The 18,834-nt window shown below is 39.0% G+C and overlaps 1 long non-coding RNA gene across 1 annotated transcript; it reads left to right on the top strand.

Annotated features, from left to right (window-relative positions):
- Positions 1-5,035: 5,035 nt before the first annotated feature.
- LOC138407097 (uncharacterized) lies at positions 5,036-6,693 on the top strand. The gene is made up of 2 exons (XR_011240529.1): positions 5,036-5,147; positions 6,168-6,693. It is a non-coding gene; the product is annotated as an uncharacterized lncRNA (long non-coding RNA).
- The last annotated feature ends 12,141 nt before the right edge of the window (positions 6,694-18,834 follow it).

Genomic DNA, 18,834 nt, shown 5'->3' on the forward strand with positions numbered 1-18,834 from the left:
TAGTTGTATCAGTACTTTTACTTTTACCAGAGTCTTTTTTTACTCAAGTATCTGTACTTCTACTTAAGTAAAGAATTTGAGTAATTTTGCCACCTCTGCCTAAAACCCCAAAAAGATCCTGTTAGTTACTTTACTCCTAGTTAAAAGGCTAAAATTGTCTTTTTTCTCCAATTTAGATTAAAGCTGGAAAAAAAAGTTGGAGACTAAATCTTCATCTTTATAGCCACCCAATAAATATGACATTTCTGGTCTTTCAGGTTTATATATAAAATGTCACATTCTTAGCTGAGCTTGGCCAAAACATTTTCCTCATGAGAGCCACCCTATGGAAATTACCCCCCAGATGAACTTGAGGAGATGAATTTTATGTTTATTCAGTGGAGACCTGTAGCTTGAAATCCTCTTCTCTTTTGTTTATTTCCTGTTAGGGCAGGGTGGGCTGCAAAAAACGAGGTTAAACAAATCCAGCAGGATTTGGACAACTCAACATAATGTCACATCCAGGATCAGACAAAACAGAGATGATTCTGAGATAGCCTTACAAAACACGTCGACATGAGACTAGAGACTGAGATTGGAACGTTGTAAAGCTTGTGTTCAGAGCCCCATCTGGATATTTTCAGTGAGGCACATAGATGTTTGAAATAGAGACATGAGAATGTCCATGATCTAAATGTCTAAACCTTATTTGGATCTGTTTCCACCCAAAACAGTCACAAAAGTATTAAATTGACCACTGAACACCCCAGATAAGGTTTGTTCTGCTCTCAGCCTCTCCTCCGTGTGAACTGTCATCTCACAACTCATTTAGTAATCAGACAGCTGGAACAACAGACCCTGCTATGCTAACTATACAAGATTGCAGGAAATACTTTGTCAAACTCTCTGAGGGAAAGGTTTGGGGTGCTGTGAAGCTCATGGTATCCTGCTGGTATGCTGCTGACACTTACAAATATACACGCAAATATTTGACATAGTTCAATGATTCCAGTCAGGAGCAGCCTGTGGACAAAAGGTCCTGAATGCTAATAAACATGAAGAAGCACTGAGCACTCTGTCTCTCTGCCCCCATTTATTAATTAATTATGTTAATATACTATGATATAACAATAACAGGTGACAAGGCCTTACATCTATAAGTATCCGCACATACATATACAGATCAGAAAATACTGTGACTTGCATGCTGTGTCCAAAAACTTCTGAATTTAAGAAGATATCTCTCTATATATACAATAGTGATTTTTATTAATGATTTTTCTGTATATTGTGCTTTATATATACTGTATTTTTTCATTTACCAATACCAGTACACATTTTAGAGACATTACAGTAGTAACAGCGCTACACTGTGTTTGCTTGATAGTAGAGACATCAAGAGGAGTCTGTGCTTCAGAGAGACTCGCTGGGAAACAGTGAACCTCTCAGTTGGATTGATCTCTGCTGTCATCTACAGCCCTGGAGAAGCCAGAGATAACCAACACAGAACCTTATTTAAACTTGGACAGCATTTTTTTGTGTCCCAGATGAGTAGGCTGAGGTAGACATGGAGAGGGAGTTCTTAGTCTGAATGATTGATTTCATTTCAACATTACATTTCTATTGCTGTCTTAATTTCTACTTTGTTTTCATTTTTTGTTGTTTTTATTTTTTCAAATTTGAAATGTTCTATCTGTTACAGCGAAGACACAAATAGGACAGGATAGTAACACTTGTGCTAACTGAGCTGAGACTTGACTGGCTAGTTGCAGTCAACAATTATGTAATACTGAACACCCTATGTTACATTTCCTCAGTGATGGACTCTAATATCGGTGTATGTCTCAAACTGAGATCAGGTTGTTTTCTGGGAAAAACACTAATGGCATCTCTAGTATGTGCGTCTGTGACACTGTACCAAGTGTTTGGAGACTGAATATAATCGTATACAATGAAATAATGACTACTTCAACAAAAATTATTACCACATACTACCACACAAACACCGTTGCTTAAAATGTGAGCTCACAGTTCTCTTGTGTGTCAGAATATTGTTAAAATAATACTTTGTGTGGGGGTCGTGTCTTTTTCAAATGTGCCGGTCTCCATCTCTGAGCGATATTGATTGGAGCACTGGACCTAAAGGGACCAGACTAACGTCACACTGCCAGAATCACAGCCAGATATCTCAAGTTGTCACAATAACACAGACACAAATAACATGCCACTTCCACCATGAACTGTGGTGGCAGTCACACATGAGTGAGTGATGAGATGTCATGCGCCCATGGGATTTTTTTTAATGAGCTCCATGTAGGCCCAGAGTGAACCACAAGCAGGGTCATGTGAACAATCATCCACAGGATTTTGCATCTATATACAACAAGTAGGTTAATGACTGGACCAGTGAGGCTCTTATGGGTACCACACATTTAAGTGAAACATGGACTTATCCTCTGGGTCCATTAAGAATTTCATGTGTTTCATGTGTTTTACGCAGAATTTACAAGAAGTCATACGGCTTCTTGTGAAAAAAAAAGAAGTGATAGGGCTTCTTGTAAATTTTGCAAGGGCTCCATGTCAATGTCTAGGCATTCAAAGAAACCACAACATCCCTTAGTTCCACTTCCAATATGAAGCAAGAGCTGGATTAGTGGAATTACTTTCACAGATACATTGGAATTTACAGTACTGGTGGTTTGTGCACATGGCACAGATGAAAAAAACACTTAAACGTGGTCAATGAAGATGCAAGTCATGTTTATTTATAGCTTGCTGGCTTCAGAAACTATCCAGTCTCAGCTCCGAAGATGACGAGAAACAGATGAAGTTGATTAAATATTTTGGAACACTAAACAGTCATGACCATGAAAGACCCATTGGAAAATAAAAGACTTGTGTGGGATATAACAAATCAGCCTTTTCAGATCAGTGGCAGGTTATTTTTGGAGAGACGATGCTTCTGTTAAGTGTTGATTTCCACACACCAACTTCTTACTCACATCCGTTGTGCCATTAGCCCACAGTGGGTCCAAGCAGAAGTGATTCAAGATTCAAGGGTTTATTGTCATATGCACAACAATTACATTCAGCAGTTGCTGGCAATGAAATGCTCCCCTCTAGCCTTGCTCAGAAATTACACAAGAAAAAAATACAAATAAAAATAGAATATAAAATATAAAAAATCGTCGGCAGCAGGCAGGACAGTTAATGGTTTGGGTGCTGGGGTCTTTAACGATCTGGTTGCTCTCTGGGTGTAGCTGTCCTCCATGGATGGCAGCTCTGTCCTGGTAATACACTGAGCAGACTTCACCACTCTCTGTAGAGCCTTGCAGTTCAGGGCGATGCAGCTGCCATACCAGGCGGTGATGCAGCCAGTCAGAATACTCTCAATGGTGCACCTGTAAAAGTTGCAGAGAATCCTTGGGCCCATGTTGAGCCTGGCCGTCCAGGTCAGGTGATGTGAACCCAGAGGAACCTGAAACTGCTGACTCTCTCCAACATAATCCTGTTGATGGAGAGGGGGGCGTGTTTAACTCCCTGTCTCTTCCTGTGTGTCATCAGCAAATTTAATGATGGTTTTGAAGCTGTGGGTGGCCACGCAGTCATGAGTGAACAGGGAGTACAGGAGAGGACTGAGCAGGCAGCCCTGGGGGGCGCTGGTGCTGAGAGTCATTCGGAGAATGTGGTGCTGCCTATCCACACTGGTGTTGAGCCCAAGGTCTCCATGCTTGGTGACGAGCTTCAGGGGCACGATGGTATTGAACTCTGAACTATAGTCAATAAACAGCATTCTCACATGTGTACCTCTGGTCCAGGTGGGTGAGGGCAGTAGGAAGGGTGAGGGAGATGGCATCTGCAGTTGACCTATTTGGCCTGTAGGCAACTGCAGTGGGTCCAATGAGTCATAGAGGGAGTAGGTGATGAAGTGGTTTGCTTTCACAGCAACTCACAGCGTTCCCAACCTCAATGTTCAATAAAGATAACAAACTCCAACAGGCGCTAGGACAAATATGGCGCACCCACTGCAAACACAGGTGTCATCTCTGTCTGAATGTGTGTCTGCACAGTCAGTCACACAGTACAGTTTACTCTCTCAATAAACTAAGAAGGAACATGTGCATACCCTTTACCTGCATGCCAAGAAGCTATGAATCATTTAACCAGGTCAAAGTTCAAATCTAATCTGTAACAATTAAAATGAACAGTTAGGATTAGTGTTTGATGCTTCACCAGACAATACCTGTGACACAGATTTGGGAGAACTGATGATAGCGTCATTGATGATCAGTGATTCATGTTCTGTGGGTTGCTGCCAGTTCCCAATCAGTATGTGATGCATGTTCCGGCACATGTTAATGACATTGTTACTCCCTACCTTGACGAGTGTGCTGGCCTCAATCAAGGAGGCATTCTGGACCAGCACCATGGTTAGGATCTGGTTAGAATTTTTAGAGTTAAGGAATAAATGATAAAATTATAAAATAAAACTAATTTTACTGTTCATGTTTACCTGCCCCACTTAAGATGTCACAATAGTTCCATAATCTTAAATTGTTGACAACAATGTTAGAAATGATGAGGAAATGTGAAAATAAAGCTGAATGAAACTTGTTACAACAAACAGGCATTACCATTATTTATGGTCTTTCTTTTTCTTTTCTTTTTGCTGCGTCATTGGCTGAGGAATGCTCAGTGCTTCTTTTGATGTTAATATACCCTCTTATTTAGAGTCAGTTGTTTTGCTTTATCCTCTTACAGTTTTTTTCTGAAACAGGATTAATCAGGTTTATCAGCTGAGGTCATCTCAGCTCAGACTGGCAAGCCCTTTATCCCATCATAAAGGTACAGTGTGTTCTCACTTCCTTTGAAAAGCTCCTTCTGAATTCCCACACATACCTGACGCCCATCCCATATGCCTCAACAAGAACCAGAGTGTGCTGGTGCCCCTGTGTTGCAGTCATGCAACCTGAATCTTTATCTGATACCAATTCATGCTTTCATACCTGGTTTTGGAAATAATGTGCACACACAGTCATGTTCCAACAGGTGAACACCAACACACCAAACATCCCTCCTCTACATTCCTGGGCAAGCTAGGGCGTCATGTCCCAACCCAGTCTATTAAAGTGGAAATTCACTGCCTACACTCTCGACCTCAGTCTTCAGTATGTTGCAGTAAACCATGTGTCAAACCTGTTTTTTTAGGTATATTTCTGACCATAAGGACAAATCATGTGCAATTGTTTGGCCTCAGCACAGAACATTCAGTACATGAACAATGTAGTCTCACTCTAGAAATGACTCTTCCAGTGATCTGTTGTCGTTCATACTGCATTGGCCGGAACAGGATAGTACAAGTACATTTTTATATTACAGGATAGGCTGTGTGTGTGTGTAAAACCCATTAGTGCTACTTAATTGTTGGCATTCTACCTACAGCACACAGAAAGTATGATAAATAGTAGAAAATAACAGGGTGGAAGTAGAAAAGGCTGAAGGAGAGCTGTTCAGTGTCTAAAGTGGATATTTTGCAAACAATAGCTGCATGTTTGGTGGATATTTCTACCAAATACAATCACATGCACATTGGATATTGTAAAAAAAAATGCATTCTTAGCATTAGCTAAACTTATCGATAACGAAAAAATATCATTTTACTAGTATTAACCAGTTAGCTGTCATTTTTGCTTTTGAACTTCAATAACTAGCTCCACATGAAGCTAGTAAGTTGACTCAAATTATAAAATATGCATGGGAGAGCTAATACAACTTGCTTAGAATTAAATTTCATTGTTTAAAAAAATTTAATTCTTGATGTGGTATAAAAAGGTACAAAAGATTGAGACCAGTTTGAGTGCACAGTACCTTATGATACTGTGAGGTATCAAGGTATTTGCTCATGTATGATGGTTACGGACCAGGATATGGCCAACCCTCAACTCAGACATAATTCTCTGCCTCTGCTCCTGAAAGAGGAGCAAATATTCACACTGTAGTGAATCATCAGTACAGGCAAACAGAAACCTGAGTCAGTTCAGGTGTTTGAAGAAACAACCCAGTGAAAACAAGTTGTCATTCGGTCAAAATCAGCAACATTGTCTCCATTGATGTTCTCTGTTCTTTTCTACAATATGTCTTTTCTGAATCTGTCAAAGTTTGTCAACGTTCTTCCTGGCTGTGTTCAGGTGCAGACAGGAAGCTGGAGCAGTAAACACATGAGAACCCAGCCAGCCAGGAAGGCATCACTCTAACAGCTGAATAATGACAGCGGCTCTTCTTCCTCTGCAGGCTGCGGAGGCTCAACATGGGCCCAAGGATGCTCTGCAACTTTTACAGGTGCACCATTGAGAGTATTCTGACTGGCTGCATCACCGCCTGGTATGGCAGCTGCATCGCCCTGAACTGCAAGGCTCTACAGAGAGTGGTGAAGTCTGCTCAGTGTATTGCCAGGACAGAGCTGCCATCCATGGAGGACCGCTACACTTAGCGGTGTAGGAAGAAGAGCAACCAGATCGTTAAAGACCCCAGCACCCAAACCATTAACTGTCCTGCCTGCTGCCATCTGGCCGACGATTTTTTATATTTTATATTCTATTTTTAGTTGTATTTTTTTCTTGTGTAATTTCTGAGCATGGCTAGAGGGGAGCATTTCATTGCCAGCAACTGCTGAATGTAATTGTTGTGCATATGACAATAAACCCTTGAATCTTAGATCACTTCTGCTTGGACCCACTGTGGGCTAATGGCACAACGGATGTGAGTAAGAAGTTGGTGTGTGGAAATCAACACTTAACAGAAGCATCGTCTCTCCAAAAATAACCTGCCACTGATCTGAAAAGGCTGATTTGTTATATCCCACACAAGTCTTTTATTTTCCAATGGGTCTTTCATGGTCATGACTGTTTAGCGTTCCAAAATATTTAATCAACTTCATCTGTTTCTCGTCATCTTCGGAGCTGAGACTGGATAGTTTCTGAAGCCAGCAAGCTATAAATAAACATGACTTGCATCTTCATTGACCACGTTTAAGTGTTTTTTTCATCTGTGCCATGTGCACAAACCACCAGTAATGTAAATTCCAATGTATCTGTGAAAGTAATTCCACTAATCCAGCTCTTGCTTCATTCCGTCTACAAGACGGGCCTGAGCCGGCTTTACTTCCTGAGGAGGCTCGGGTCCTTCAATGTCTGCAACAAGATGCTGCAGATGTTCTATCAGTCTGTTGTGGCGAGCACCATCTTCTTTGCTGTGGTGTCCTGGGGTGCGGGCATCAGGACAAAGGATGCCAACAGACTGAACAAAATCATAAGGAAAGCAGAGTCTGTGGTTGGCTCTAAGCTTGTCACCATGGAGGAGGTGGTGGAGAACAGGATGCTGGCAAAACTGCTGGCAATCATGGACAATCCCTCTCACCCCCTCCACAAAACACTGGACAAGCTAAAGAGCAGCTTTAGCCACAGGCTCATCCAACCCCGCTGCTCTAAGGAGCGATACAGGAAATCGTTCATTCCAACCGCAATAAGACTCTATAACTCATCTACCTCTGTCAGAGCCACCATCACAGAACTGCACTAATATACCTATCACCCTTGCACCATGTACCCTGTACTACACTACGCCCCATATACTGGAACATTTACTTCTGTGATATGTGTTAATTTAAACCATTTTGATATTACAGACCATTTTATACAACAATATTGTCTTTCGCACACCCAGTCTACATATTCTTACACTGATAGTATATTGTATAGTCAAGTACTTATATTTATACCCTACTATATACTATATATCATATCATATTATATCATACTGTGTATATTCTCTGTATATTCTTCGTATATATAAGTCTATATACACATATTTATACATGTGTACATGTTATTATTATTATATTATTACTACTGCTATTACTATTATTATTATTATATATACTGTTGCTGCCATTATTACTATATACTGCTATTATATTGGTATAATTACTATCTATATAAATATATATTATGTTATATTGTATACTATATATATATATATATATATACTGTACTACTATTCTTATATACTATCTAACAATAACATTACCATCATATCATCATTACTATTACCATCATATTGCCACTGCACTACTTGTCTGCCTATTCATCTTGTGTTTCTGTTTTTGTTCTTTTTACCTCAATGTTTTGTTTTGTTCTATTGTATTGTGTTTTGTTGTGTTCTGATACACAAGCTGCTATCACGACTTAATTTCCCTCCGGGGATGAATAAAGTAATCTATCTATCTTTATGGGAAGTGGAACTAAGGGATGTTGTGGTTTCTTTGAATGCCTAGACATTGACATGGAGCCCTTGCAAAATTTACAAGAAGCCCTATCACTTCTTTTTTTTTCACAAGAAGCCGTATGACTTCTTGTAAATTCTGCGTAAAACACATGAAACACATGAAATTCTTAATGGACCCAGAGGATAAGTCCATGTTTCACTTAAATGTGTGGTACCCATAAGAGCCTCACTGGTCCAGTCATTAACCTACTTGTTGTATATAGATGCAAAATCCTGTGGATGATTGTTCACATGACCCTGCTTGTGGTTCACTCTGGGCCTACATGGAGCTCATTAAAAAAAATCCCATGGGCGCATGACATCTCATCACTCACTCATGTGTGACTGCCACCACAGTTCATGGTGGAAGTGGCATGTTATTTGTGTCTGTGTTATTGTGACAACTTGAGATATCTGGCTGTGATTCTGGCAGTGTGACGTTAGTCTGGTCCCTTTAGGTCCAGTGCTCCAATCAATATCGCTCAGAGATGGAGACCGGCACATTTGAAAAAGACACGACCCCCACACAAAGTATTATTTTAACAATATTCTGACACACAAGAGAACTGTGAGCTCACATTTTAAGCAACGGTGTTTGTGTGGTAGTATGTGGTAATAATTTTTGTTGAAGTAGTCATTATTTCATTGTATACGATTATATTCAGTCTCCAAACACTTGGTACAGTGTCACAGACGCACATACTAGAGATGCCATTAGTGTTTTTCCCAGAAAACAACCTGATCTCAGTTTGAGACATACACCGATATTAGAGTCCATCACTGAGGAAATGTAACATAGGGTGTTCAGTATTACATAATTGTTGACTGCAACTAGCCAGTCAAGTCTCAGCTCAGTTAGCACAAGTGTTACTATCCTGTCCTATTTGTGTCTTCGCTGTAACAGATAGAACATTTCAAATTTGAAAAAATAAAAACAACAAAAAATGAAAACAAAGTAGAAATTAAGACAGCAATAGAAATGTAATGTTGAAATGAAATCAATCATTCAGACTAAGAACTCCCTCTCCATGTCTACCTCAGCCTACTCATCTGGGACACAAAAAAATGCTGTCCAAGTTTAAATAAGGTTCTGTGTTGGTTATCTCTGGCTTCTCCAGGGCTGTAGATGACAGCAGAGATCAATCCAACTGAGAGGTTCACTGTTTCCCAGCGAGTCTCTCTGAAGCACAGACTCCTCTTGATGTCTCTACTATCAAGCAAACACAGTGTAGAGCTGTTACTACTGTAATGTCTCTAAAATGTGTACTGGTATTGGTAAATGAAAAAATACAGTATATATAAAGCACAATATACAGAAAAATCATTAATAAAAATCACTATTGTATATATAGAGAGATATCTTCTTAAATTCAGAAGTTTTTGGACACAGCATGCAAGTCACAGTATTTTCTGATCTGTATATGTATGTGCGGATACTTATAGATGTAAGGCCTTGTCACCTGTTATTGTTATATCATAGTATATTAACATAATTAATTAATAAATGGGGGCAGAGAGACAGAGTGCTCAGTGCTTCTTCATGTTTATTAGCATTCAGGACCTTTTGTCCACAGGCTGCTCCTGACTGGAATCATTGAACTATGTCAAATATTTGCGTGTATATTTGTAAGTGTCAGCAGCATACCAGCAGGATACCATGAGCTTCACAGCACCCCAAACCTTTCCCTCAGAGAGTTTGACAAAGTATTTCCTGCAATCTTGTATAGTTAGCATAGCAGGGTCTGTTGTTCCAGCTGTCTGATTACTAAATGAGTTGTGAGATGACAGTTCACACGGAGGAGAGGCTGAGAGCAGAACAAACCTTATCTGGGGTGTTCAGTGGTCAATTTAATACTTTTGTGACTGTTTTGGGTGGAAACAGATCCAAATAAGGTTTAGACATTTAGATCATGGACATTCTCATGTCTCTATCTCAAACATCTATGTGCCTCACTGAAAATATCCAGAACACAAGCTTTACAACGTTCCAATCTCAGTCTCTAGTCTCATGTCGACGTGTTTTGTAAGGCTATCTCAGAATCATCTCTGTTTTGTCTGATCCTGGATGTGACATTATGTTGAGTTGTCCAAATCCTGCTGGATTTGTTTAACCTCGTTTTTTGCAGCCCACCCTGCCCTAACAGGAAATAAACAAAAGAGAAGAGGATTTCAAGCTACAGGTCTCCACTGAATAAACATAAAATTCATCTCCTCAAGTTCATCTGGGGGGTCATTTCCATAGGGTGGCTCTCATGAGGAAAATGTTTTGGCCAAGCTCAGCTAAGAATGTGACATTTTATATATAAACCTGAAAGACCAGAAATGTCATATTTATTGGGTGGCTATAAAGATGAAGATTTAGTCTCCAACTTTTTTTTCCAGCTTTAATCTAAATTGGAGAAAAAAGACAATTTTAGCCTTTAGCCTAGGAGTAAAGTAACTAACAGGATCTTTTGGGGTTTTAGGCAGAGGTGGCAAAATTACTCAAATTCTTTACTTAAGTAGAAGTACAGATATTTGAGTAAAAAAAGACTCTGGTAAAAGTAAAAGTACTGATACAACTACTTTACTCTAGTAAAAGTAAGGAAGTACAGGCTCTGAAATGTACTCAAGTACATAAGTAAAAAGTAAAAATGAATTTTTTACTTCAACGATACACAATGCTTTATTTTGATAACCCTGCAAAACCAAAAAAAAAATGCTAGGCACATAAAATGGGATAGTTTTCCTCTTTTGGTAACAACCTGCACAGAACTGGACACAATCTAGCTTTGCTGCCAAATTTCAGACAGAGTAATAAAGACTGAAGTGAACCATGGTCCTGCATGAGCACCTGGATCATTTTGTACAGGGATTAAATGGATGGGGAATGTATTTGTGTTGATTTAGTCCCTGCCCTTTGTACACACCCCCTGTCACTACCATAGATTGGATGGTTTAGTGAGGTCGTCTGAGGTCCTCTCTGTCTTGTTATGTCTTTTACGTCGTGTCATCATCCGTGGAGGTTGAAACAAGTAACAAGCCAGTTTTGAGAATTTAAGGACTATAAAGTGCAGATATTTGTGTTTAAATATAGGAAGTAAAAGTAAAAAGTTGTCAGGAAAATTCTTCTCTGATTATACAAACTGGGACATTTTGAAATTGCAGTTGGTCTCCTGATTGCTCCTGGCTGAGTCATATAGTTTATGTATTAATCTCCCTACGCACCAAAAATCCCCATCATTAACAAGTATTTAGTTCACCCAGCCTGTGAAAGGTTGTAGCCATTTCACAAAGTCTCTAATACTAGGGCGGCTGTGGCTGAGGGGTAGAGTGGTCATTCTCTAACCAGGGGGTCAGCAATTCAATCCCCAATCTTCCCAATCTGCATGCCAAAGTGTCCTTGAGCAAGATGCTGAACCCCAAATTGCCCCATAGAATAACAAAAAGTACTGCTAATAGATGCACTGTATGAATGTGTGTGTGAATGGGTGAATGGCAAAAACTGTAGTGTAAAGCGCTTTGAGTGGTTTTCAAGACTAGAAAGCGTTATATAAATACAACCACTTATTAATTACAATTTTCTCAATTAGTGGAGTAGTAAATCAAGGAAGGCAGTTTTGTCCAGTTAAGGGGTGGCTGTGCTCAGGGGCTAGAGCAGTCGTCCTCTAACCAGAAGGTCGGCAGTTTGATCCCAGTCTTCCCTTGGGCAAAATACTGAACCCTCTTCTCATTGAGAAAGAAGAGAAAACTTCACATAGATACATTGTATGAATGGGTAAATGTAAAACAGTACACTTAACTGCTTTAAGTATTTGTGATCAAGACTATAAGCTCTATAAATACAGACCATTTATATGGAGTTTATGTAATAAGGCCAAGAGGTTACATGTCGTGTGTAGTGTGTTTGTGTGTGCATAGATGTTGTAGAGCATACTAAATTATTTCGTAGTCTAATGAGAGTCAATTTTCAAATCAAATATACTATATTGTCCCATAGGGAAATTAGTCTTGGGCCAAGGTACAGCAGTTGCAGAACAGTACATTGAACAACAAACAACAACAACAACTCTACACAGGGTAATAATAATGAAAATATGAAGACAATACAATTTTGATGGGTAGCTGTCTGTTTGCTTTGGGGACTTCATCAAGGGAGAGAGGGTGAGGGCTGATTAGGTTTGGGTTAGATGTTGATATTATTTGAAAGAGACTCCATGTTTCCTGTCAGTCGGTTGTTTGTGTTAGTTAACAACAGGAAAGTCCTTGGGAGACGTATTTCCTCAGATTTTGGCTCACACAATCTGTAGGCTCTGGCTGTGTTTGTCTCTCTGCTCTGATTGAACCAGACATAAGGAGTGACTAAATATGTGTCTAACAGGAGTGGTGTAATTCCAACTGGTGAAACTGGTGCTGCTATTATTAATAACACAATTACATCTATAAATATCACTCTTATTATTTTCCATTATAACAACCATGACAGAGCTTAAATATAATGGTTGCACAGCTATTCCTGGTATTGCTCACCTCTCTCTTCCCCTTTCTTTCCCCTTCCTTCCCTTTCTCTTTTCTCCCACCTCTTTTCCACCTACTTCTTTACTCTTCCCCATTTTTTTCTCTGCTCAACCCAAAAGGATGAGGCAGATGGCCGCCCACATTGAGTCTGGTTCTGCTATTGGTTACATTCTGTTAAAGGGGAGTTTTTCACTCCACATTTGTCAACGTGCTTGCTCATTGTGGGAACTGTTGGGTTTCTCCATAATTTTGTATGGTCCTGACCTTGAAATAATGTAAATAATGGTTTTGCGCTATACAAATAATACTGAATTGGATTGCAATCCTTTGTATTTCATTCAAAACATAGAAATAAAAAATACAAACACTGTACTTCTCATAATGAAAATATGAATATAAATGATGATGGAGTTCCCCAAGCAGTCTTCAGGCCTATATCAGCATCACTAGGGGATGGTTCAGGGCTCACCTGAGCAAGCAGTCTTTCTATAAATGTAGAGACTGTGTCTGCCTCCTGAACCCAAAGACAAAATATTTTTTTACGTCATGGTAACTTGGTCACCCAAAGCGCTTTACACTACAGGTTGCCATTCACACATTCACACACACATTCATACATACAGTGCATCTAATAGCAGCACTTTTTGTTGTTCTATTTTCAAGGGAAGGACTTGTTCCCTTGACTGAAGTACAATAGTAATTCTGGAGAAAATCCACAGGAGGTCAGTATCATCATTGACTCAGCACCAAAGCTGCCATTAAACTCCTACACTGGCTTCACTTCACTTTGTATACACCATCCTGTACATCCTAAATAAACCTTAGTTCACAATGACATCTACAACTTCACAGAATAACATTCACTGTCTAAAACATACAACTATAGCTGTGATGTTCTTCACAGCCGGTGTATACATTGTCAATATCCATCCATCATCTGCACTGTTCAGTTTTCCAGCAACATGTGAAAGTGCAGGCAGAGACAGTAATGGTGAGGGGAAATTGTAATTCAGTAATCTCTATCCTTGTCTGAGCACACTGTAAGGGAATGTAGTCAAATTCTTCATGTGAGTATAAAATAATCTGTCTGTAGGTCATACAGATGATTTTGTGACAGCAAGACTTGATTTTCCTTAAGGTTTAAAACAAGTTAATGTTATGACTGAAAGAACACACTGATGTTGTAGAAATACATCTTTTCTTACACAGAGATAAGAAAAATTCACATTAATTAATCTCTGCATGTCTCGTACAGTGAAGAAATTAGGGGCTATTTTTTAGCCCAGGTAAGGACAAAGACCAAAAGCCTGGGGAAAGCAGATACAGCTTGACCTTTACATCAGAATGATGAAATATGTGATTACAGTGACTTGTGGTATGGTATTCAGCATGGTTTGACTTCTTCTGTAACTGCTGATCTTCTGTTCTGTAGACAGAGTGTTAAAGAGAGAGGTCAGAGGAGAATGGTCTTACTGGTTGGAGAAGACAAAAAGGCTGCAGTAACTCAGATAACTACTCTTTACAACTGTGGTGAGCAGAGAAGCATTTCAGGATGAACAACACATCCAGCCTTGAGGTGGATGGTCTATACATCAGGTTCCACTCTGTGAGCCAAGAACAGACGTGAGGCTGCAGTGGACAAAGACTGTCCAACACTGTACAGTTGTAGACTGGATTGAGAGCTGCTGAGGCTGCAGATGTTCTGAATCTGGAGTTAACTGTAAAAATCCATAGAGCCATCCTGCCTTCTTTCAACAGTCCAGGGATGTCCCAGTCTATCTGTCTATTATTTATTGTTATTATTATTATTATTATGTATCTATTATTTCTTTATACATCATGATATAGCTATAGTTAGAGCTGGTCCAGGCTTGTCTTAAATCTGCTCTCAGTTGTGCTGCTAATTTTTGTCATGTGTCCCTCGAGGTTTACAATGTCGAGGGACACATGACACATGAAGCTTCTATTTCCTCTTCTCCCTCCTCATCACATCAAATAACTTAATGTCTCATGTTACTGACTTGACTTCTTTCCCGGAGTCCCTGTGCCTTATCGTTCGCTGATCCAGGGCTGCGACTGCGGCCTCGTCGTGGATTATGATGGTGGATCGCGAATCAGAGATCGTGATCATAATGGTGGATCCTGCATCGTGCTGGCATCTGATCGTAGTGGTGGACCATGATTAAGGTGGCTGCTGATGGTGGTGGATCATGATGATGGATTATAATGGTGTATCCTAATCGTGGTGGCAGCTGATCGTGGACTATGATTACAAAAAGACTGCTTGATATACAATATGTCTACTCAGATACGCTACCATTACTGACAATAATTCCTCAATTCATTTACCTTCCATCATGCTACAAACTGTTTATTCTAACCAATGCTGTAAATACTCTTATTTTTCTGATGTTCTCCATTACACGTGGCATCTATTGCACTTCTGTCCATCTTGGGAGAGGGATTCATCACATGTGGCTCTTTCTGAGTTCTATTTCCTCTGTTAAAAAGGTTTTTTTGGTAGTTTTCCCTTACTCTTGTTGAGGGTTAAGGACAGAGGATGTCACACCTTGTTAAAGCCCTATGAGACAAGTTGAATTTGTGATTCGTGAATATGGGCTATACAAATACAATTTGATTGATTTATTGATATATATTTTATCTTCAACCTTAGATTTAAGTTTATTGCTCATTTCCATTGTCCTGGTTCTGAAGTTAGAAAATCCTACTTTTGGCAATTATCTGGGTGCAGCTCTATAGTGGGACGACCCATTTGCAGCCACTTGCTAGTTGAGTGTATTCAATTCAATTCAATTCAATTTTATTTGTATAGCACCAAATCATACATTATTTCAAGGCACTTTATATAAAAGGTCAGGACCTTAAAATTGTATTAAATATAGAGAAACCCAACAGTTCCCTCAATAAGCAGCACTTTGGAGACTGTGGAGAGGAAAAACTCCCTCATTAACAGGGAGAAACCTCTAGAAGAACCAGGCTCAATGTGGGCGGTCATCTGCCTCGACAAGTTGGGGTGAGCAGAGAAAAATGGGGAGGAGAGGGTAGATGGGTGGAAAAGAGGGGAGAGAAGAGAGAGAGATAGTGAGGAGGGGGAGAGAGAGGCGAGAGAGACCAGGAACATTCGAGCAACATCAGGTATCAGATCTGACTACTTATAATGAAAACAATAACAGTGTAAAGAAGTTATTGATTAATAATGATAGCAGCAACAATTCATATAATAATTAATTACCGAAGTATTATTGTTAATAAAATAATAATAATAGTTTTTCTCCTGCAGTTCTGGAGTCAGAGATATCTGCAATAAGAGAAAGAGAGAGAGGGACTATGGAAGAAAAATGAAACATAGTAATTGATATGTATTAAAATAAATAAATGAATGTGGGGGGGCAGAGAGACAGAGAGAAGGGGAGAAGTGCTCAGTGCATGATGGGAGTTCCCCCAGCAGTCTACCCTATAGGAGCATAACTAAGGGATGGTTCAGGACTCACCTGATCCAGCCCTTACTATAGGCTTTATCAAAAAGGAATGTTTTTAAACCTTAAATGCAGATGTATATCTGCAAGTAGCTGAAAAGAAAAGGATTTAAAAAGCATGTTACAATTTTACAGTGCCTCCAATAATGGTCAACAAAAATAATTAGTAGTTACAGAGCTAGAAGTTAGTTATGCTCCTTCATGAACGATTTGGGTTTTGACTTCACTCAACAACCGGGAACCGGGAACCGGGAAACATGAGCACATGACAATTCCATTCATTTGAATCTTCTTAAAGGTTTCCTGTGCAGATTAATTTTCTGATAAATTTTCTGTTGACATTGATTAATTTACGATTTGTTTAAACAAACTCTTGAGAGCACAAAAATATGCAACAAGGAAGCACGATATAACAGCAGTGTTCAAACCTGAACCTCTCACAGAAATGGTAAGAGAGTTATGTGTGTGTACATGTGTGTGAGGCCCGTTGTTCTCTGAGCCACAACAAACTTTAAATACCATCGGAGCATTCAGCTGGAAACGAACTCTGGCTACTCACACGAGCCACTCACACGAACTACTGCACTCACATCTTTGTGAATAGCTACAGCCTCTGTCCACATTTGAAAAGCTGATACATATAGATACATTGATACACCCTGTAGTAATTTTACATTTGCTAAAAGAAATATAAACAAGGCATTTTCTTAAATAAATTATCACATTATATTAATTGGGTGATGACAAACCCATCACTGCATTTTCCCCAATTTTGGCTGACTTTTACGACTATATGGTTTTCTGTGATAGTAAAAGAATAGATGTGTTAAATAACCAAAAAGAAGTAGAACACAAGATCTTTGGTAGATCCTCATATCCAATCATATTCTACTTTAGTGCAGTATATTTCTAACAAATGTTTGATTAATCAAATTATGTAGAGAGAAATGATGCAGATTGAACCTGAGGCTTCTGGGGCTTATGTCTTATATATATAGAGAGAAATATAACAGCCCAGCTGCAGTTTGTACAGTGTCAGAACAGGGGTTCCACATGAATCCCCATTAAAAGTCCATAACAATAGCTCCAGATAATTCCTCTGATGTAGATTTTATTTTTCATTTGCCCTCCCCATACCTCAATTAATTGCTTTGCATTATACAGTATATGTCCTGTTGCCTTTGAAAAGCCATCAAGTAAACAGCATCCAGCAGACTACACAGCCTCATTAGATTTTGTCCAGACACAGAGCGCCCATAAAAATAGATCTCTTAAGTATATAAATATAACATATTTAGCATATCAACTCAAAGGTACAGTGTGTAGAATTTTGTGATATCTAGTGTTTAAATTTCATGTTGCAGCTCACCTCACCCTCTCCTTCCAAACATGAAAAAGAATCCGTTGTAGCCTTTGTTGTCATAAAAACTCAAAAGGTGTTTAGTTTGTCCAGTCTGGACTAATGTAAAAAACATGGTGGACTCCTTAGAGAGGACCCCCCTACATGTAAATATAAAGTATTTAAATATAAAGGGCCTTTTCTGGGGTAAAGAAAACTAGTGAAAACATCATGAGGATTGTACTTCCTTAAATTTCTGCCAGTAGTTCCCTTTAACCTAAATCTTACACACTGCACTTTTAAATAATGATAATAAAGTATCAAAACTCAATTTTAAGAGACCCTTCTACAAGAATTTATATTGTAATAGAACGATTAATAGAAAGATAAAAAAAAACAAACATAAAAAGATCCAAAAAGCTTGGCTCCACTGTCATAAACTAGTTTATATAGGCAACCTTTAGAGGCAGGCGGTAAAAGGAGATGTGAGAGACAAAGTAAGTAAGAATGGTAAGAATGGAGAAGCTGACTTTCTCAGCTAGACTAAAATCAGAAACTTTTAAAAACTACTGGGAAAACTGGATTGATTTTGTGTCTCCATTGAGAGCAGACTTTGTGCAATAAGGACAGTGTGTATTGCAGAGTGTTGACCCCCTTGGTTCAGGCTACAAACTTGTTTATTGTTCATTTATTTATTTGATATGTTTACCCCAATCAGGAGACAAGGAACAATGCAGGAGAGGTGTGAAAATAAGGACAAGAGTGAAAAAGCGGTTCATTTTACTTCACATTTACTCTACTGTAACTTTACTTGAGAATTCATGTCCAATTATGTCTCTGCTCTGCGTTGGAAGTATAGGAATGTTTTATGCTGTTGTAAAATTATACACATTATGTAAAATATTGATGGAATATTGATATGTGGAATCAATAAAAAAGATAATTGAAAAAAAAAAAAAAAGCTCTGGGTGTTGCAGGTCAAAAGATCAAATTTGGGGCCTTTTGGGTTCAAATGTCTGGTTAGGGTAACTACACATGCTCTTACTGCTGCTGGTGTTAGAATAACTTTTTGAACATAAAAACACAAGAATAAACAAAAATACTGTTCTCTAAGTGCTGCAACTGACAGTAAACATTACAACCATAACATGAATATGCTCTAGTATTAGAATATGAGAAATTTAATGTTACTCTGCTACT

The sequence above is a fragment of the Paralichthys olivaceus genome, chromosome 24, assembly GCF_024713975.1.
Source record: "Paralichthys olivaceus isolate ysfri-2021 chromosome 24, ASM2471397v2, whole genome shotgun sequence".
NCBI classification, from domain to species: domain Eukaryota; kingdom Metazoa; phylum Chordata; class Actinopteri; order Pleuronectiformes; family Paralichthyidae; genus Paralichthys; species Paralichthys olivaceus.